Source organism: Chinchilla lanigera, unplaced genomic scaffold (genome assembly GCF_000276665.1).
Source record: "Chinchilla lanigera isolate Chin_1 unplaced genomic scaffold, ChiLan1.0 scaffold00020, whole genome shotgun sequence".
Lineage (NCBI taxonomy): Eukaryota > Metazoa > Chordata > Mammalia > Rodentia > Chinchillidae > Chinchilla > Chinchilla lanigera.
Window position 1 is genome coordinate 18,122,215 of NW_004955421.1, and position 23,276 is coordinate 18,145,490.

Consider the following 23,276-nt stretch of genomic DNA (forward strand, 5'->3'; position numbering starts at 1 on the left):
ATCTATATAACCCGGAGACATATTAGGAGAACTAAACATAATAGAAACAATAAAATAGTAGCAGCAATTATAAGAAGTCTTCACTGCACCCATAACTTAATGACTATTTTCTATGTCCCAAGCCCCTCACCAAGCCTTTAACAAATACATGATTTCACTGATTTCTCATACAATTTGGCACTATAAACTAAAATTACCTCCCTATTACAACAGAGGAAGTAGGGCTTGGGGAAGGTAAGCAACTTCTTTATAACTGTACACATGGAGATACAGTATGGCATACATGCCGGTAGGACTTGGGCTTCCTGATCCTAGCACTGAACATCTACATAGTACTCAGCATGTACTAGGAGTTGTTAAAATCACTTGACAAGTTCTAACTCAGCTAATATACATAACAACCCTACATAATGTTACTATTACTACTGCAGATTAGGAAAGTCAAACTCACCAAAGATGACTCAGCCAATAAGCTACAGATCCAGTATTCAAACTCAGGCTAGACCCTAGAGAGTCTGGGTGCTTAACTACCTACCACCCTATCCACTGTCCTAGCCCCTAAGTAACAGTAGTAACTACAGGACTTTTTCAATATGTTGGGTGCTATGGTTTGTGTCTAGATACCCCCACACACACAAAGCCTCATATGGTCATAGGACTTTTTCAGAGGTGGCTGAATCTAAAGTGTGAGGTGCTGGGATTAAGGGTGTGTGACTACTGGATCAGTCCACTTACTGGATTGGCACCACCTTAATCCCAGCAGTCTGGATACCATATAAGGGACAGAAAGAGGCCTGCCTCCCCCCTTTGCTCTTGCTGCTTTTGCTGTCTTCCGCTGCACCTTTGTCATGTCCCACCATGCCTTGGAGCCAGCCAATTATGGACTGAAATCTCCACAAACTGAGCTAAATAAACCTTTCCCCTTTTAACTTCAGGTGTTGGGTATTTTGCCTCAGCATTGAGAGAAAAGTAACTAAGACACTGGGCACTGTGATATTTTCCATGGGTTAGCTCATGAAATCTTCACCGTAACTCCTAGGGCAGTTGCCACTTTTATCCTTACTCTAGAGTTGCAAGTTCTAGGGCTCAGAGAAGTTAATTTAGTCATCAAATGTCACAGAAGGGAATATAAAGAAGCAACTTCTGGGTTTCACTACCCTATCTCCCCAATTTTTTTTCCTGCAGCAGAAAAACAGTGTGCATCAGATTTTCCAACTCTTTAAAGTATTCAGTTCATGTAATTTAGGGTGTGACTATTCACATATAGCTTTGAGCTAATCTTCTAGGAGCCAGTACAACCACAATGCATAAGACAAAACAATGCATGCTTTCTCTATAAATTAAACATCCAACCCAGCTTGGGGAAAGCCCATCATTTTATATGAACACTTAGAGTAGTTTGGCTTTAGGAACAAAGCCCATTGTTGTTGTTTTTCTTTTTTATACACAGAACACAACTTTACTCTTTCTTCTAGAGAAATTCACCATTTTTATTCCTACCCTCTTAAACATTGCACTCAGTGAGTAAAAACAAATCCTTCCAAAAAAGCATGAATCCCATTAAGGATAAGCAATGCTTTCTTTATTCATTCTTAATAAATACAATGGGGAATCCAAATAGCATTAAAGGTCATTTCTGGAAACAGAAGGAATGAAACAGTCACATAGCAAAATAAACTGATAAATCATAGCCCCACATGTCAACTCTACCCCAATTAAAGCACAGTCTGTACAACTCATCAGGTTCTGGCTTTGGGCACAGGCACCACTAATAAAAGCAAAAGGCTACAGACTTCATGATTCTAGAAATAAACAACAAAAACTCACATAATTTGAATCCTCAATAAGCAAAGTCGATAGTAGTTGTTAAACTTTACTAGGTTACATGAAGACATTCAATGTAAATAGTTAAGAGAAAACTCAAAGGTTGTCTTTCAATTATCCTTCCATTTATGGAATAAAAATATGTACCCTCTCTGTGTCAGACCCTGGTCTAACCTCTCAAAATGAAGTGGTGAGCAAAATAGCTCCAGGTCCTTACTTCAGGAGCTCGGAAGCAGATCCTGAACATATAAGATAACTATGTAATTAGCAGTAAGCAAAAAAATGGGGAGCCATAAAAATGCATAGCATCCTAAATCAGATGAAGGCACAAAGCGGGCGGGTCAGGAAGCCACCTTTAAATTGCAGTTAAAGAATTGGCAGAAAGTAAACAGAAGAATGATAGGTAAGTGCTCAGGATAGTAGGAAGACTGTGTACAGGAGACCTGGAGTAGAAAGAAGAACTGAAAACAGACATTTTGAGATGGGAGGCAAGGGTTCCTAAATCTGTTTCTAGTTTAACCTTTAACTCTGGTGAGCCCCTTTGCCCTCCTGGGCCTCAGGTTCCTCCCTAACTCTAAGAGGGTCCACTGATGTAGTAATTCACCCCAAGCATTACCACAGGTCTGGTCTCATCTTTCTAAGAGTCACAGCATTGGTAACCACGGCCAATTCCCCCAGCAGCAAGGCCTCCAGCACCCCACTCCTCAATTCACACCAGGCTGCTCCACTGAAAGGCCAGCCTGGACGAGGGGCAGCCCTCTGCTTCCTGGAAAGTTTGCCTGCACAATCCTGGACCTGGAAACTTATGACAGGTCAAGGCTGCCCAAGAAGAGGCCAGTTAATCGATATGAGGAGTGGATTATGTCAGTGGGTAAAATGACTGGGCTTCATGTGACTCTCCACAGAGCACACACTACAGGCCTAAAGACAAGGAAAGGCTGAAACAGAGTTCTCAACAGGAGATGAAGCACCGGCCAGCCATGCTGCTACTTGCGCACCAACTCTGCGCGGCACCAGAACATCACAGGAAATACAAGAAGCATTCCAACGGAAGGGAGCTGGCTGAAATTCCCGAGGGGCATTCTTGAGTAATAAAAGACGGTCCTCAGACTGCTTTCTAGAGAGGGTTAATTGCAGGACCTTGATGTGCTATATGACATGATGCAAATTTGAGTCTGGGCCAAATTGCTCAGGGATACAGAAGAGAGGCTGTCAGGCCCTGGCACTTCCTGTCCCTGTGCACAAGGTCCAACCCGAGGACTAACACTAACGTGAAGATGCACCCAGATATCAGTCTACACCCAAACCCCACAGGCCCTCAAACTGGCCGTGGATTCCTATCTTCTTTTCTCCCATTAACATTGCTTATAGGGACATTTTAGCTTTTCTCTCTGATTTACTTCACTGAACATTACGGTCTCAAGATACATCCATTCTCCTCCCGCTAGTTGGAAACCTGGAAGAGCTACACACTCATTCATAGTGAGCAGAAGGCCAAGTCTTTACAAACCCGCACTGCTTCTGCTGCTGCCCAGGTCCCACTTCTCTCCTGACCCCACCTGCCATTCCCACTCCTTCTCACTCTGCTCAGCTGATCCGCTCAGCAGCTGTCATGCTCTTCTTGCCCCAGCATGATCCTATGCAGGGGCAATGCACTGACCCTGGCTTTAGTCACTACGCTTCCTCCCCAAACCCCACCACGACCCCCTCACATCACCTTCGGGTCCTTCCTCAAATGACATCTTCAGAGCATGGCCTTCCTGGTCTACACAGTTGCAAATTACATCTCACTCCAACTATTTCCACGCTTTATCTTTCTCTCTAGCCCTTTCCACACCTAAGTGCTCTGCTCATTTGTGTATTCATTTCCACACATACACACCCCATGTATACACACCCCATGTAAACTCTACCGGCACCAAGAATTTCAAAGGTTTGCTTCCCCAGACAAGTGACTGGCACATAATAAAGCCTCAATAAACACTCATTCAATGACAATTTCCATGGATTGATGGATAAAGTTCAAAAGTGGCCTGCATCCAGAGAATTCAAGAGCTGTGAAATGTCTGATAGTGTCTGGCAACCCCTGGAACACAGCATGTGGCATGGATGTCATCTACCATCACTATGTGCCCACTCCTGAACTGACACTCACTGATACCCTGCAGAAGAGTCAGTAACTAAGGAATGGAGTGACACGGACTTGATGGAGGTTCATGACACTGGGCTGCAGAGTAAACCTGCAAGTCGATATGTTCAGAAAAGAGATGCTCATACATGTACAGTAGCAGGAATCACTTGTACAAAGCTTCCCTGAGCCCCTCGCCTGAAGCAGGATTGCTTGGATTGGATATCCCCCAAAACAGGCCAGCTTTCAGAATCCTTCTGGCATGAGCCAACATTTGCCATTAGGCCTGAACGGCTGGCACAGCTGAACCTCCATGCATCATTCTAAATATAAAACACGAAGCTTCAATTATGACTTAATGACAGATATATAAAGGAAGATATTAACAGTGGGTAGAAACAAGGCAGTAGGAACCGAGAGTAGATATTAAAACTACAAGGTATTTGGCCAAGCCATTAAGGGGAAAAAATTAATAACATTCAGCTAGACCCAAACTTACATAAGCAGTTTATGCTCTTTCATGTTTAAGAACCCAATAAAAGTTTGAGTCCAGGCTCTATCTCACCCCTCGAGTACCTGAAATAGCAAAACATCCACAACGAACAACCTGTCCAAGCTTGAGAAACACATGCCAATCCTAATTGACCAAACAGAAATACCAAGGATCACTGAATGCCTTGCTAATTTCCAGTCTAATTTAGTGCTTTACAGTGCAATACACATAAAAATTAAAAAGTGGAAAAGTTTTTCACGCCCAGTTTTAGCAGTTCCACTCATGCTGAGGTTACTAAACCCAATTTCCCACACCGCATCTCTTAACCAACATGATTACCTTGTCACACTTTATTTGCTCAAGAAAGTGGGGTGGTCTCAACAATTCTAAATGCCAGGGCCTCTTTGAAATGCATTAATTTCACATGGTACCATTTAAAAAGAAAAAAGAAAAGGGATAGTCACAGAAAAGAACTGTTGAAAACTGTTTAGTATTTACTGCAATAGTAACTTACTTTACAGGATTCTAAGTTTTCACGGCTAACTCTAAGATCCGTACAGCTCCTCTCTCAAGCAGCTGTGTGTTGCTTTTCATCTGGAGAATCTTCCAGTTTGCTAATGGCACACTGCTGAAGAATCACTTGGTACCATTCAAAACCATTAAGTCTATTAACTCTGACTTGCGCCAACTCTAATAAACAAGTGTCATCCCAACAGGAAATGAGTTAAAGCTGGCTTTCAAAGTCATTTAAGCAAATACTCAAAGTCAAGGGTGCCTCACTAGAGGCTTCTCATAGAATTGTTCTGCTGTTGATTCTGCCCCCATTTATATCAGAAACTACTAGAAATATCCATTTCAGGAAAAAAAAAAGAATCAAATTTAAATGGAGTGACATTCGGTAGGTTCAAGAAACCAAATAAAAGAATCCCTAAATATTGGCCAAGTCTCTGGCTGCCTCACACATAGCAACAGCAGGTGCATGATAAATATTTGGAAAACCAACATGGAATAAATCCAGCTACACCTACATAAAGGCAAGTTTCTGATCTGGAAATTCTACACCATAAACAGTGACACATCAAAGAAAAGGGCACAGACAGTTAACATTATGGTGTATATATTTTTGCCATGTCTAAGGAACACACACATTTCAAAATGTGGCCAATTCCAGGTATTTGTTAATGTTAAGAGTACATTACAAACATTTCATTTCCCAAATGAAATCATTCTCATCTTTGAAGAGTCCTCTCCAATATCACCCTCAAAGAAGTCACTTTTAATACAATCCATTTTTATTCTACTTGGCCTCCAGATTTAATCATTTCTATGTTCAACCATCTGGGACCTGGCTATAGTTGCCTTCAATCCTGACCTTATTGTTTCTGCCTTTTGTCACAATTGTTTCTCACCTGGATGCTCCAAAAAATACTAAGGTTTTTGGGGGCAGGAAGTACACTTTAAATTTCTCTCTGCCATAGGTACAGTAGATGCTCAATAAATAATGAACTGAAAGAATCTGTTTCGGGTGTAATTCTTTCAAAGCCTACAACTACTCTAGAAGCTAAACACCAAACCTACTGAAAAATTAAATCATAAGTACAATGAAATCACTCCATGTTACAATGTAACCACTCAATGCTTTTATTTTCCTACTTGGAAGACCAGGCCAACCAAAAGACACGATCTTTCCTGGACAGGTGTCTCTAAGTGCACAATGAGGTAATTTCCTTCAAAGATGATGAGGGTTTCAGGATTCTCTGGAATGCACACCTACATAGTAATGTGTCATTATGAATAGTCCCCTTTACGTAGAAACAACACTGAACACTTCAAAACTTCAAGAAATGCCACACTATGTACTCAGGTGTCAACATAATCTCAGTATGATGGTCTCACTATTTATATAGGTATACTGAATTAGGAGACTGAGCACAAAATATAAAGAGGTATTTCTTCATATTTAACTGTTCCTACACTTATATTCTAAAAGACTTATTCACTACTTGCACAAGCATCCACACACACACACACACATATATATATATATATATATATATATATATATAAATGAAAGAGTTAAGGGGTAAGTTTTATTCCCAAAGTAATGTTACCATATTTGGAAAATAAAGGTATAGGATGCCTAGTTAAATTTAAATTTCAGACAACAATATTTTAGTCTAAGTATGCCATGAAATATTTGCAATGTATACTAGAAATGATTATCTATCAGAAACTCAAATTTAACTAGATATTTAAGTCCTTTCAAAGTCATTTTTGTTGTTGTTGTTGTTTTGTTGTTTGTTTGGTTTTTGGGGGTTTTTTTTTTCCAGTACCGGGAATCGAACTCACGACCTTGTGCTTGCCAGGCAGGCACTGTGCTGCTGAGCTAAATCCCCAGCCCCTAATTCTTAATATATTATTATGAGACAGGCACCATCATCATCATCATCATCATCATCATCATCATCACCATCGCCACCTACAGGAAGCCAATACACAGACAGAACAAGTTGCCCGATCTCACCGTAGTAGTAGAGCACAAAAATATACCCAGGCAAACTGAACAAAGGTCTTAAGTGCTTAATCACTACCTCATTTTATGGGTGAAAAAAAAGTAAATCCTAATAATCTGCCCAAACTCACAGCTACTAATCAGTGCCACTGGGATTCAAACCTAGGAAATTCCGAATCCAGAGCATTAGCTCCGACAACCCCCTGCCTCTCCCACTCATGCAAAATGAGTGCACCTCTGACCCAAACCAGCCACTGTCACTTTGGTAAATTTGAGTGTTTCATTTCATAGCAAAGTGTCTGAGCCTAGAATGGTTTCCTAGGAATTTTTATCAGATCTATTCAGCTAAATTTTGACTCTATATTTTTATGGATCATTCTGGGTTGAAGAACATGGGGAATTTTTCTATTTGGGGGAGGAACTGGTTGTTCCTGCCATTTTTGCACCAAAACGTATCTTTCCAATATGTTACATATCTAATATCTATCAGTTTTGCTACCCTGAAGCAAATTCTTGCTCTTGGACACGAATCCCAAACACTGGCCATAACCTGGCACACAGAAGTAAAGGCTAATTTGAAGCAGCCACCAAAGCTAGCTTCCAGATCCAATTTTGTATGCGGAAAGCCCACAAGGGGCAAACGTTCGTTCTTCTATCTGGAACTATCCACGCAGGATTATATCAAGTAAAATATCAGAGTTTCGAAAACAAGTGAAAATATCTGGAACTTTACCTGGAGCAGATTTACCCATAGGAATCCTCAAATCCCTTATTCTAGGTGCTTGCCTAGCCCCAAAATGATGATAGATATATTTAATTAGTGTGTGTATGCAATCACATGTATGCAAGTGCACAATACATGCTTAATACAAAACAAAGATCTTGAGCCTTACCTGTTTTTTTTAACTTTATCCCCTAAAACTTACCATAAGGAGCAGAGAGCATGTTAGCAGACTATAAAGTAGCTGCAGGAAAGGGGTGGGGGTTTATAGATAGGACAGACCCTTAGGATTTGTCTCATTTACCTCAGAAAGAATACACGACCAAGTACTGTATAATTATCTGTTTGCTTGTGTCTACACTTGGAGTAGAGGCCTCCCAAGAGCAGAGACCATGTCTGTTTTATTCACCATGTGTTTCCCAGGAACATGGTGCAGAAGAGGTGCCTATGTGAAAATTAATGAATGAAGAAGCAATCACTTAACTATTACCAAGAAGCACTGTGAATACAGCCTTACTTTTGCCCTCACTGCCCTTGAAATCTCTGGCCAAGGTTTTTACCCTCTTGCAATAAAAATCTATCTTCAGTGCTGCAAAGCGCCTGTATATCATTGTTTCTCATAGAGACAGCTCAGCTAGAATCATCCTAAGTGACCTCTTGGACACCAGATCTGGCTACTCTTCAACCTACTCTTCGTTTGGCAACCAGAATGCTGTTCCTCTGTGCAAAGCAGGTGCCCCACCCATGTTCACAGAGGCACACTACGCTGAGTTCCACCTGGAATAGTTTCCTCTCATTTGTGCGGCAGTGATCTTTCTGTAATGAACTCAAAGTTCACTCCACTTACGAGACTGCTTTTCCCTTGTCCCTGCGGAACTGACCTTTCCATCTTTTGGCTTAATGGAAAAATTACAGATCTAGCATGGTATTTATGTCACTTTGAGTTACAAGAAGGCAGAGCTCATGACTTAGGGGCCAATCATGTTATCACTAGCATAGTGTCTGGCATGCAGTAGATAATTCAATAATGACATGCTAGATGTATAAATAGGCCACAAACAGTAAAAGCAAACCACTGTTGATCTAGTCACTTCTTGATATCTTACTCCACTGGAGGAATGCTCTCTAGACCCATTCATTAAGCTCTATCTGTATGTGCTCAATCTACCAGAAAAAATACTACATCAAAGGTCAGTGGTACACTCAGCTATTATTGCTGCTATCTAAGTGAACAACTGCTGAGCAAGAAACATCCCATAATATTCCTGATTTGTAACTGGGCTTGAGGTATCAAAAATCAAATGACCCAAAGTCAAAGAACTGGAGCAAAGGACTTCAGGGACAAGTACTTCTGAGATAGCAAATAAGTTTCATCTCGTCTCTAAAATGAAAAGGGCATAAAGCTTGTCCTACACTTACGGAAAAGAGAAAAGGGACAGCTCGCAATATTTAGCAAAGTGAAGGAGCAGCAGAGTCCCACAGTCACCCCTGATCCAGTCCTTACCCTTCACTGAAACAGATTCTTCATAAATGGTGAGGCCAGCATCATGAAATGGAATCAGTCGTATAGCTGGGTCCAAAAACAGGCCTTCTGATGTATTAATTCATTCATTCATTTATTCAACATTTACTGAGCAATATTAGGTCCAGTATGTGCTATTTGCCAGGATAAGGCACTATTCTTGGTCATCAGCCTTGTGAAAGTTGTAATAGCCTTTCCATAGTTCCTCTTATAACTTCATATGTTTTCCAGTCCTACCTTCCCTTAACTATTAAACACGTATTTTCCTATATTTAGCAATGAATTCTACATAACTGTAAAATTTTAACTCTTATCCAAACAATTCAACTAGTTTACAACTCTTCTTTCTTTTATCCTCTTTATTCTATTTATCAAAATTTTTAAAGCTCATTTAATTAAAAAATAGGCCACAATGACCTCTGAAACATTTTCCATATAGCTATACCATCCCAAAGTCTCAATTCAAATGACAATATCACAATGCTAGGAGAAAATACTAGGTCTGCAAGAGTATATAGATATTTTAATACAAAATTTTTAGAGGCTGCACAATCTGAACTCATAGTCAGGATCTTGAATCAATGCTTGATAGTTTTTCTATGGTAAGAAAATTCCGTGTTTATCTCTAATTGTAACTGTACAACTAAAAGTTAAACCAAATTCACTACGTCACGACAGACAACAATAAAGAATCTGTCACCACCTGACATCAAATTTCTAGTCATATGACTTTGGTTCGCAATTCTCCTGTTGAATCTTATCTTTCTTTTTAAAAATGAGAAATTAATTAGCAAGAAAATGAACCAAGAAAAATGATTGCTCAAATTAACCAGGAAAAGTGATTACTCTGAAATCTTAAAATACTTTAGTCAAAACTTTTTCAAAGAAAATAAATGACCTCTGATGGAAATATTTACATATCTATAATTTTCACTAAAGAGTTTCTACTTTCATTCTGTGGGGTAAACATATGATTTTTCAAATTCACGCTGGTTTGCAAAATTCCAAGGCACCAAGAGTAGCACTTATTTCCATAAAGTAAAAAGACACATTCTGATCTTACTCTAAACAGGACACCAGAAAACAAGACTAATACTGTGAACAAACAAATCTTAGCTAAAACTCACTGAAATAATCCAAATGGTTCCCATTCCAGGGAAAATAGTAACTCAGCAGTCTGCATATGGCTGCTTTTTCTAAATACACAAAATAAGCAAAAACACCACCAGAGGAAAGTGCAAATGCTGAATCCTTTCTATTTCTATTTTCACAGGACTGCAATTCAATCAATAGCACCAAACAGGGCTCTGCCATCCTTTATGCCCACTTCCAGGTGGCTTCCAGCATCCCACCCAGAAGACCAGAGAACACAGGACAAAGCTCACAGAACCATCACTCAAGCCACAAGGCAAGAGACAAGAAAGCCTGCGCCCCAGCCTCTGACTGTTGCAACAAGGAGTGGACAGTCAGCAACACAGAACTCGGAAGACGTCTAGCAATGAATACCATCACAAACAGCACCTATATTCTAACCAAGAAAAACAAGAGGGGCAGAGCTAAGCATTTCTTAAAGAATAAAAAGATCTGAAAACATCAGTAAATAAATCAGAACCCTTCACCTAATAGCAGTAACAGCCTAGAGTTGGCAAGAATGTTGAGAAAAATATTCTATATTAAGAAACTTTCTTAAGGGAAGTATTCAAAATTATTCACTCAGGGTAGTAGACAGTCCAAAGTGCAAAAACATGAGTGAGGAAAGTCTGTCTGGGGTTATTACAGGGCACTTGAGAACATCCTCAGCACTAAATTATCTTTAAAAAATAACAGAAAGAGAAAAATGAAAATTGCTTTTTGAAGTTCAAGACAGAGAATTTATTTCCAAATCCTAATCCTCCTACAGGACCTGAAAGGAAAAGAATTATTCTAGAAAAATAGCAAAATGAGGAAGTGGTATTCTTTTACAATTTCTGTTAATCCCCACCAGCTGTAATTCAAGAAATTTGGTGACATCAGCATTTACATCGGAGCCAGCAAGAACGACAGAACTTCAACTGCAGAATCATCTGACAGGAGGAAAAGAAACCTGGGGGTGACTGGAAAGCATACTGGAAAACTAATTCACTTTGCAGTGAATCACTTCTACAGCTTCAAACACCAGCAATGCCAAAAATAACAGTAAAAGTGGAAAAGGAAGCACAAGCGCTCTAACCTAACCAAATGATCTAGTGGAAGTTCTGAGAAAACATCCACTGAAACAACTGCACCGGACATTTCTGAAAACAACAAGAAAAACAAAGAGCAAGCCAGCCACTTATGAACAAGAACCAGGATTAAATATTAAATAAAGATTAACAACTTTAAAAAAAAAAAGTGCTGTAAAGAAGCTGTAAGCTGAGTTACATTGGTTACCATTTATATTACCTCCTCGAAGGCAGCACAAAGTCAATTCAATGGTCTCCTTTCCACAAGAAGAGAAAATAGCTCATGGTAAAATCACTTACATGTGTTCAAGGTGTCCCATTTAAGTTCAGGGATAGATAACAAATAGGTCTGAGTTCCCAACATGAAGGCCAACCATTAGCTTGTACTCATGTCAGAATCAAAGCAAAAAGAAAACCACACTGAACTTCAATGACCAAGCAACATACAGAAGAAAGATGAAAACACTCACCAGGGCCACCTCGGCCCTTTGGGAGAACATTGAGTCCACTCAACCAGCTCAGAAAGGAGATTATTATGGAGATGTGATTGCAGCCTCTCTGCCACACTCTGCCACACGCTTACATGCTCCTTCTCTCAACAGGAGGAAGGCTACATTAGAGATACAGTGATAATTAATAGGATCCTTGGCAGCAGGAGCTGGCTTCCTTAGCAAACCAGTAATTGCTGCCTACTTAAAATGACAGAGAATTCAGCCAGGCAGGAGGGAGGTGCCAATGATGGTAATCGTAAAGGTAAAGGAGACTTTACATCAACAGGTTACTTGGCTCCCATACAAAACTACCGCCACATCTAGACTCAAGGAATAATGACAGCAAACAAATTCAAAACCTTACACAGGAGGAAAGAGATCAATACTAACCCCAAGGAAAGGAAACACAGAAACCCACTGATAATACAAGAAGTTCCCCTCGACAAATTGTCCAACCCTGGGGCTGGGGATTTAGCTCAGCGGCACAGTGCCTGCCCGGCAAGCGCAAGCTCATGAGTTCGATCCCCGGTACCTGGGAAAAAAAAAAAAATAGTAATCCTCCAACCCCAAGAATATCAATTACTAATTAAATCATGAAAATAATAATCAGTATATACAAGATACTACAGTGGAAAAGAAAATGATTCCTGTAAGTGATAGATATGGGCTTCCTTAGAACACACCACTGTTGGGTGAAATGTAATTAACAGCATCCATAAATATTCTTTATGCCCTTATTCTGACACTAGTACAGTTTTGTTTGTAAACCCTCCAGAGAAGAAAAGGCAGGTAGCTGAGAAGCTGTTTACAAAAACAACTGAAGACTGTTGGCGAGGTAAAGAAAAGAGCAGAGCACAGTGCTTCCAGTATGAACTTCCAATTCCAGGAAATAAGACAGCATAACTTATTAAATTTGTCATCCAACCCTCGTTTAGACAATATTGCCAGAAGGCCAGTGCCCGTGACCCACTCCCAGCAAGAAACAAATCAATGTACCTCTAACATCTTTAGATGTCCAGAGACACGGAGGGATGAGGTTCCAAATCTTCTGCCATGAAGAGATACCTGTACAGATACACCAGGGAAGCAGGCACATAGTCTCTCAATGAGTAATGCTGCCCCAAACTCTTCATAAAACCAACTCCATAGGTAAAGACCTATTTTGTTTGCTGAGGAGATCCCCAGCTCACTGATAGTTTTCCAAAAAATTCCCTCATGGTTCTCCAATAAGGATCATGACAAGGCTATGGGCTTTTGATCTGGCTTACGACACACCCTACCAGTCCCTACTGATAGTCTTACAAAAATCTTCAACTTTTCTCATGAGGGTTAAAGATACATGGGAGATAATGAATCAGGAACAGAAGCAATGGAAGCACAGTCAGTGTATGCTTCTCTTGGTATGTATGAGAATGAAGTCCTTTCTTTTAAAATTGTTAGTCTTTCTCTTGTTCTACTAATTAAGAATAAGAATGCTTCACGTTTATTCTGTGGATCTCTAACTCATCACTGATGGAACCCACTAAGTATATGGCTCACCATTAAAGCCATCAACTAGGATTTTTATACCTTCTTCCTCTCTGTTAGGTCATTATATCCTTTTATTGAAAATAGTTAACTCAATACGTTGCAGTGACTAATGCTTTTAACACCCACATGTCAAGGCAGAAGTTATGCTCATTACACAACATTATGGTGTTTCAAGAACTCTGGCATGCCCAAGATAAACATCCCAGAATGGAGCGGCCTGGCTACAAGCTCATGAAGATACACAAAACAGGAGCAATTAACAAGTCAGGTTAGGAGGGGAAAGAAGCAGAAGAGAGGCGAGTTGAAAACATCAAGGTGCTCGAAGCTAAATGTTCAACGGTAGAACACATGGATGGGGATGTAAACAAGACCTGATGTCACCAGGTAGCAACATTTAAATATCTGATGTCTAAGCCAGGCATCGTGGTACATGCCTGTAGTCCCTGCCACTAAGGAAGCCGAGGGGCTGAGGTAGGAGGCTCACTTGACCTACCAATTCCAGACCAGTTTGCTGGGCAACAGAGCGCTACCCCATCTCAGACTGAAATAAAAAAAAAGAAAAAGAAAAAAAGATAGAGATCTCTAATAAGGAATGACAAAAACATACAACTTCCACACCACACCCTTGGGAAACAGCCCATCTTTTGCTCCCTTTCTTGGAGCTTTCACAGTCTATCTCCTTCCCTTCTTCAGAAACAGCTTTGAAAACAAAGGCCTCTGCAGACAGGCATGCTGTGAGCACCTTTAATAGATGTACCTATTTACTTTGGATTCAAATGTTTAGCCACACCCTGAATTCTTTGTCTTTACTTCATCAGAAACCTAGTCCTCTTGCCATTCCAAAATCAACACAGCTTGTCATCCGTGATCACTTCCTATCCCGCCTCTCCCTCTGAACCCCAATATACCTGGTAGCCACCAGAGCACAGTGAAGAAGAACCAGCTCTTAAACCGGACAGTCTTTGCTTCCAATCTTGGTTCCATCCTTACTTGAGTAATTTAAAGCAGCGAAGTAACAGAACACAGGCAAGCTCATCTCTTCACTATAAAGGGATCCTATGGACCTCACATGAGAATTTCATCACATGAGGAGTATGAAATGTTTCACCTCACACCTGGTAGATAGTAGGCGCCTTAATATGTCCAACATGCACCTAGCTCTGAATTACTCCTTGCTGGTCTTCTGGATTCTTGACAGTTGTAACACTGAAAAAAATTACATAGGTACCTTCCTTATTCCAGGACTAAGACAGACAGACACATGCACACATGTGCGCACATTCTGCAACACAAACCATTTTTTTTATAGTACTCAAGGAAACCACGCAAACAAAAAAGTTTCGCCAAAGCACAACACAAGGCACAGCGCGGAAGGAGGGCTTGAAAATGCTACATGATGCTGACGTTACTGTTACTGTTCCTCTTTGTGTTTTCCATGTTTTATGAAATTCCGTGATCTATTTGTTCTGCACCATGAAATGGCCACAGAACCCAATTCCCTCCCTCTTTTGAAAAGAATTGTAAGTACTCCTCACAGGTACTCAGGTAATGTTTACAATAATGACTATGCTGATGACTATAACATGGTAATTTCTGATACATGAAGAAATCAAAATCATCATCTCTAAACTCTAGGCCCTTACATGTATACCTCAGAGCTGCCTGCACCACAATTTCTAATCCATGCATCTATTTCCTGTTGGATCCTTCAGGATTTCTTGGTCTCTTTTCTCAGGTTCTCACACTCACATTCCAGCCTCCTAAATAAAGTACAACAGAAATCATACCAAAATAAAAAGTAGTAAACATAAAGAGTGAAACCACAGTCAATTTTAAAAATCTGAAAATGAGGACAATTTTTACTGGCAAACAAATGAAGTAAAAATGGAAGATTAGGTTCCCAGAAAACTTGTTATTAATGTGGCTTCATATGTAACCTACCACACTTGAACATGCCGTGTTTAAAATGTTCTCCCCAGTGAGTAAGCTTTCTATACAGAAAAACAACTGCTAGAGAAATGTAACTGCCAGAAAACAATTTCGAACGCAGGCAACTCCCAATACCCATAAATTCCCCATTTTCAAATTCACCTACTTGCCAACATTGATTTGTAATTCCAAACATCAACAGTTGAAGCACTTTCAAGTCAAATGTGACTTGAAGTATTCTGAGTCAAATGTGGACATTCACAGAATAGCCAAAAATTTGTGCAGCCCACTTGTGTGCATTTCCAGCTGAGGTCAAGCAAGCTGGTGCGGGTCTGCCTTTCGAGTTCAGTCCTCATAGCATACCGGAAACAAGTGTCCTTTCTGCAGTCTCTTTCAAGCCACGTTTTCTGCATTTCTTTGTGTTTTGTTGGCAACTCCACCATTTGAATGGCACCTAAGCACAGTGTTGAGGTGATTTCTAGAGAGTCCAAGTGTAGGAAGGTTGTGATGTGTCTTAGCACAGAAACTACCGTGCTAAGATAAATATCATTCAAATGGATGGATCTCAAGACCATAACGCCAAGTGGAACAAACGAGACACAGAAGGGTGAATATTACATGGTGTCTCTTATTTGAGATGATGCACAAAATATAAATAACAGAAAAGGCAAAACAAAAGAGAAATGATAGGAAAACAGGACTTTGTGGAGCTGGGAAGGGGACCTAGGAAAGAGGGAAAAGGGGAGGTGAACTAAAAATTATTAAGATGTGCCACATGCATATACTGATTCCTCAAAATTAGTGTAATTATTATTTATTGCAAACATACCAATAAAAACATAAGCATCACTCAGACACAGTTATAGTGCTTCAATTTTAACAAATCAATAGCATCGTATAATATAAACTGTCTAAACAGAAACAAAGTTATCCACTGATTAGTCGACAAAAATGCTGCCACCAGCAGCTCCCAGGAACCTAGCTACTATTTCTCTAGAAGCAGTGACTCAGTAGGCACTAATTTAATGACCACGGAACATTAATAACAAGAACTGACTGTGGTTTTATGACAGTACTTAGCACCACTAGGGGCAACCAGCACCACTGCTCCTACTAACTTACTGTATTGAGGACTTACTATGCCGGTCACTGTTACATGTTGTCTTCCTAAAAATTTCACAACTGTACTAAAAAGGAAATTCTATTATTGGTCACATTTTTTTAGATGAGGAAACTGAGGCTCTGAAAAATTAATAAGAACCCATAGCTAATAAGAGAAAATGTTGAAATCATTTTTCTACATCTTCCTGAAAGGGTTTAAAAGAGTCCGCCAAAGTCACTGGCCCATTTTCACACACTGTAAAGACTGTGGCCATCCTCGTCATTTCTTATTCAACAAAAATTCACTTGACACTCCAAATCCTGGTTAGTCAGGGTACACAGGGAGCCAACCAGTTCCCTGTTCCCATGGGGACTGAAGTAAAACAAGTATTATCAGTTCATCTATTTATAACTAGAAGATGCTTGGTTTCTTAAAATATATATTATTTTTTAAATAAGGCTTTCAAATTAAGTAACAGCTAAAGCCTGTCTTCAGTGAACACCAGTTAAAATGTTTCTTTTCCAAAGTGGCTGATATGATCATCAAATGGGATCTTCCCCCCAGAAAGAACTTGTCTGGCCCTTGATGCCCTGGTCATCACTCAGCAGCCATCCATCTGCCATGGCAGATAGTGAGTCCAGCTGGACACTTTTTTGCTCAGCTTTATCTCCTGGCTCTCCAGTAGGCTCCGTAAATACTTATCAAACATCATTTCACTTCCTAGAGCCGAGTAAATTTACCCAAGGACGCTACAAATAGTTCCTAAACCATAACCCTGGGAAAATAAGAGTTAACAGGCAGATCTCTTAACCTCCTCCCAGTTAAATGCCCAAGGAATCTAACACTGAAGACACCCAAAGCCACCCTTTCCATCTCTGTGGCTGGCTCCACCCCTAGATCTGAGCTCAGCTTCTCCCTTCCAGCCTACACAGCCATTTCATCCTGTTCTCTCCATGAGAGGCAGAGTTCATCCACCCCCGAGACTAGAGCTTTCCTCAGTCTCCATCCTCCTGTGCTTGGAACATCCTCAAACATTTCAGCTCCCACAGCAAAGCAACCACCTCCACACACCTTTCGCTTCAGTGTGCTTGTTTCCTGAAATCTCATGGGAAGAGGGAAACTTGCACTTTTTTGTTTCCTTATAAAACTCAGGACTGAAACTACTTCACCGAGAGACAAGCTTGGATTAGTTCTAATACCAGAGAGAAGATGACATTATCTGAACCATGCTGCCTTGAGAATCCTGTTTCTGTCTAAATTGTATGCATGGATTCTGGTAGAAGCTCCATCCCATTAATTGGCCATCAAATTCACTCTCATTCATACGCACACAACGGTGATAGTTGGAAGTGGCCTGGAAGACTCTTGAGCTGCACCTATGCTAGGATCTGTTTGAGAACTTGCTGCATAAACTCCCCAAAAATTTGAGAACTGACTGTACAGTCTGAGTGTTTTAAACTATGGAGAATCATATGGTTACCTGTGTCCTTAACAGTGACAAAGCAATGAGGGAGTCAACAGCACCTGCAAAGCAATGTTACTGTGATGACCGTATCTTCAATTCTTATGCAAACTCCTAAACTCTAATAGAAATGGCACCACTAGTAGCACAAAACTTCAGTGGTTGGCAAAGATGGGCAACACAGGCAATACAGCAAATGGATAGCAGACATGGTCGCACCAGGGGAAACAGCTGGCACCCATTGCATTTCTAGCACAGGCTTATTACCTCAATGTCTCTTCACAGAAAGAGGATGAGGTAGTCACCTCACTGTCCTTGTAACAGGGCTCAGCTGCAACCGACAAAGGCAGCCACACACAGGTGCATAATGAAATTTGTTCTCCTACAAAGATACCTACTATCCAGGCTAACCCCTGGCTGTTTTCTAGTGACTACTTCAGCCATAGTTTCTTGGAGCAAAACTTTGTGATGATAAAGAAAAGACAACAATCATGTAGGTGGGGCTGAAGGGGATCATAAAACTTAGACTCTAGTCTCTTTAATGGCCAATACCAAGGGGAAATACTAGAAGAGTAGAAAGATATAAGGACCCTGAGGTTCAAGAATGAAGGGCCTTGTGGGTTGTACTGGATAAAGGTTCCTGCATAAAGAGACTGTGGTGTTAAAAGTGTAAACACAAAGGAAGAAGTCACGACAGGCACGACTGCAGCGTGACAGTTAGCAGTCACACTTGCCCGCCTGGAGACAGCAGTGGTACTGAGCTGCTTTATGCCATGGTATTGGGCAATGCCAATTAGTGCATCTTATTATTCATTTCTCCACCCATCCACAGTCTATTATTATGATGAAAGGAAACATGGTGATAAAGACAAAGATTGTACTAGATACAAAAGTTAACGCCTTGCATGTAAATAGCTCCTGCTGTCCTTAAATACCTCCCTCTTCACCATCCCATCATTCCCCACCACTTGACCTGATGCTGATTATCCCACGTGACCACTACCAAGGCCCTTTTCTCTTCAGAGTCCTCGTCTCTTCCTGCTGATGGCCTCTGAGTTAGTCCTTTTTTATTACAGTGTTTAAAACTAAAAAATTCACTTCAAGTCAAAAGCATCGTTGATACCAGGGACATGAAGGTAACCAGAATAAGGCAACTAAGATCCAGGCTGTGGGCTGAGCCCTCCACTCCTATCCCTTTTAATTTGCACAACTACTCTATTAGGAACAATGTATTATTATCCACTACCTCCTTCTAGTCCTGTGTTGAAACAGGAGCCTCAAGCATAACTTGGCCAAAGATACACAGCTATTAGGTGGCCAAATGGTGATTTAAATTCACATTTATTTCACTCCAAAGTTTAGACTTGTGGGAACTTTTAACCAATTTACAGCAAGAACAGATCAGAGCTCTTTTTCTGCAGAAGCAGCATCAACAACAAAAATGCACAACACGTGGGTCTCAGTGGATTAAACGCAGGGACAGGCTTCATTTCTGGTAAAAAAGGAGTCTGGAAATTCTCAGTAGACTTTATTTGTCCGACCCAACCTTGGCCCTGCCCGTGCTTCTCAAAGTCTCCACCTCACCATAAGAGAAGCAAGCAGCTTGTTGAGATTCAAACAAAGGGAAAGACTCTGTTATGTCAAGACACCCTTATGCATGACAAAATGGGTGCTGACTGGTCACAGTCATCCCGCCCCTCTGTTTTGGAAGCTCCCACACTCTACAAACGGTCTGGAATTCATTAAAGATAGGAAAACAGGCTGACAGTCGTATTTCAAGTTTTATTCAGCAAAAGGTTTGTGAAAAACAATCTGGTCATGTGGACATGCCCTGAACCACCGTCACTGTGTTTTTCAGCCAATGCTTTCTGTCAAGTAACTGCTGTGTAGTTCATGCTTCACACTCTCAGAGTCTGAAGCAAACTGCCACCCTCTCGGTCTGGGCCAGGTTTCTTTATGGTAGCAGAGACAGGTCAACTGCAAGTCACTCAGAGATCACACTTACAGAAACAAAGGGTCTTGCCTTTGGTAAACCTAGTTATCCCTATCCATGTCCTTGGACTTTTTGTTATTTAACCAGCAAATGACTTTATAGGCCAAACATGATTTAAGTATTCTGCCTCCTGATAGGGCAGCCCAAGCTTATATTATTTATATTCCACATCTTTCTAGTGTTTTCTATTTTAATGTCTTTGTACAGAATCACCCACCAACATCACCTAAGGGCAGTGGTTTGCAATGTGTAAACCCAACCCAACAGAGAAACTTACAACAGATGAAAAAAGCCTCAGATCCAATCCCAGCCCCTCAATGAGAAATTGTTGTGCTATGTCCCAGAAGTCCTCCAGGGGGTGCTGAGGCACACTCAGGTTTGGGAACCTGCGCTAAGGCTTTTTCAGCTGTGTCTCCATATTGAATTACTTTTTTCTTTTTTTTTTCATATTGAATTACTCTTGTATTAAAATGAAACATTCCCTGAATCAGAATACATTTAGTAAAAGGGATTGCTGCTTATATGATCCTTGATAATAATTACCTATTAGTTTAAGAAAGAACAGTTCAGTTCTCTCAGGAGACGTAGTTTAGTAGATTTACATTAGGCATGTTTCACTTTGACAAACAGATGTGCACCTCCCTGAAACCAAGCCCTGTGATAAAGCCATGTGGTCAGGCCTGCATGAATTCTCCTCCACTCCTGGAGCCATGAAACTGAAACGACATGGTCCGAGCACGTAAAAGGGGTAGACATGAGAATTTGGAAATGAGCTTATTCACACAGAAAAGCGTCCACTAGAAGAAGCATATAAAGGAAGGGAAGTTGGCTGTCAGTGAGAACTAACTAGAAAGATGTTGGGCATATCTACAAGAGTAGAAAGGGGGATAAGCAATAGACAACCCCAAAACCAACAACAGGGCATACGGTATCACTGACCCCCAAAACAAACCACAATTAGTTGTCCCTGTCACCCAACTCCCGTTAAATCATGCATGTTAGTGACTTCAACACTATGACAGAGTAAGCACCATCAAACCCTCTCATTTATTTCTGAATCAACAGAGATTTCAAGTTTCCATCCATAATCAGTGTCATTAGAACTGCATTCCGAGATCCCATCATTGGGCATTTACTCATCTAGCGCTTACCCAGATAAAAGTATTATTAGTGGAATGACCAGGGGGAAATTAGTATGCTATGATGATGCAAGGCATGGTTCCAAAAAGTCTACACTCTGATTGTCCAGTATCTCATGTGTCACAGGAGCCAACTTCTTGCAAGTTACTCTGCACACATACCTCCTTGCAGCAAATGGGCAGACTTATTTGGCATGTCACCAGGAATTACGCCAGCTGGTTGTATTTGCAGGGATTGCTTCACATAAGCTACCATATAATCTTCTTTTAAAAATAAATAACTAGATTTTCAGGACTGCATAGTTGGTATCACCCTCTTCCCTTACAAGTAAATGACCCTAATTGGCCAATACCACCTTAATGTTTATCCATGGCTTATCCTGGCAAAAAAAGAAAGCATTATAAATTAGCGCAAAGGCTTCTACTGGCCAAGGAGCCAACCCCCTAAATTTAGATGGTGCTGCTATGCAAGCTCAGAAATATAACAGAGCAAAGCTAAGGGTGAAGTGATGCCTTTTCACCTTTCGGGGAAATTTTTCAAATGCTAAAAAAGAAAAACAGAAATATCCAGTTTTTTTGATGGAGGGGTGACTGCTACAGTTTGAGCACTGACTTACCTGCATGTTTGTCCATACACTCAGTTTTAGAGGACTTCACCATTTAGGAGAAACCACATTCATACAAGGGAGCACCAGAGCGCTTCTCAGTGAGGCCTCCGGCAGACTTTCCCAGGATTACACTGAGCCCTCGTTAACTAAGTAAATCACCTTTTCAATTTCCATGTGCATTTTCTTCCACCAAATTTCAAATCCTGAGTTATAAAAATAAAACCTGTATTTTGAAAAGCATGCTTCTTACAACCAGCTAGTATTGAGGAACATTTTGCAGCCCAAGTATGAAAGTAAATACAGCATCCCTAACTAACTGTCACTTCATCACTCCACACATATGCCCAGCATCCACACTGAATGAATCTTGTCTGCCTCATGCCTTCTCCCCATTGCAGCAAGTTAAACTTCCCAGAAGGAAAAAGTTTTCTACAAATGCAAGCCATGTATTCTCCCAACAGCGTGGACAACCACTTTTCCCCTGCTGTCCTTCATCAGGTGGGAAAAGAAAAGAATGAATGTGAATGATTCAGCATGTTACCGGACTACGAAGGGGGAGGGAAGGAAGGGCACAGATCACAGCAGTCTTCCCTAAACTGCTCAATAACCACAGTTTCTAATAAGACAGAATGCTACCATTGCCTCCGCGGATCCGTAACTCGCTGCTCTGAATTTAAAATACTTTCTCTCACACAACCTAGGATCTTTCCTTTTGAAAGTTACTATTCCGTGGGCACCTGAATCAAGGAGCACAGCTACTGAAATCCAAATGCTTCACAAATTTCAAGAGGTTCATTAAAAACACAACATTGCCCATGGAAGTCAAGGCTGGTGGATGTGGGCATCGTGCGTGGGAGCAGAGTTTTGCCTTTTCATTTCTGCACGAACGCTGACATGTTGCACCAGTATGGACAGGAAGTATGATCCAGGGCTGAGACATAGGACCGGGAGTCAGGAGTTCTCCACACTTAGGTGTTTGTGGTGGGCCTGAACATTTCGTGACATCAGTCAAATCAAGTAACTGCCGAAACCCTGGGTACTTGTGCAGCTCCTTTACCCCCAAATCAAAATCCATGCTAAAACCCCATTCCCAGGCTAAGCATCTTCAGATGGGACCTGAGTGCAGCCACAGTAGGAAAAGCAAGGGGACGACATGGAGCGGGATGACGCTAGATGAAAGAAAGGATAATAAAAACAGCAAACCACACCTCCACACTTGGTGCAGGGTTAGTTTCAGAAAGATAAGCATGAAATCTGACCTCCAGAGGTTAGGGAAACACATAGGTCAAGTTATAAACAAAACAAAGATCAGTATCTTCGTTTCTTTCTCTCTGAAACCGGTCCTTCGGTCTTGCTGAGCACCTACCGTATCAACCTAAAGTTAGCTGCTCCCCATACATTACCTCTTATCTTCACAGCAGTCTTCCAAGGTAGCTACTGCCTCATTTTACAGAAGAGGAAACAAGTTCAGAGAGGTTATGGGACTTGTTCAAAATCACACCGCTAATGACTGGTAATGCCAAGACTTGTAACTCTGTGGCAGGCGTTCAGTCTTGCTTCAATATCACTTCCTCCATGATGTGCTTCCTGGTCGTCCAGCTAATCACCCCTGCTTCTTTCC

At 40.9% G+C, this 23,276-nt stretch overlaps 1 protein-coding gene across 4 annotated transcripts in view; it reads right to left on the bottom strand.

The window, feature by feature from the left end:
* Mitf (microphthalmia-associated transcription factor) overlaps positions 1-23,276 on the bottom strand; it is a 209,263-nt gene that overhangs the window by 174,098 nt on the left and 11,889 nt on the right. The window contains exon 1 of one of the 4 annotated variants that reach the window (XM_013513762.1): positions 11,872-11,893. The exons of the other annotated variants lie outside the window; for them this stretch is intronic. The gene's annotated coding sequence lies outside the window, so the exon portion shown is untranslated. Of the gene's footprint in view, positions 1-11,871; positions 11,894-23,276 lie in introns of those variants that run through there. 4 annotated transcript variants of the gene reach the window in all.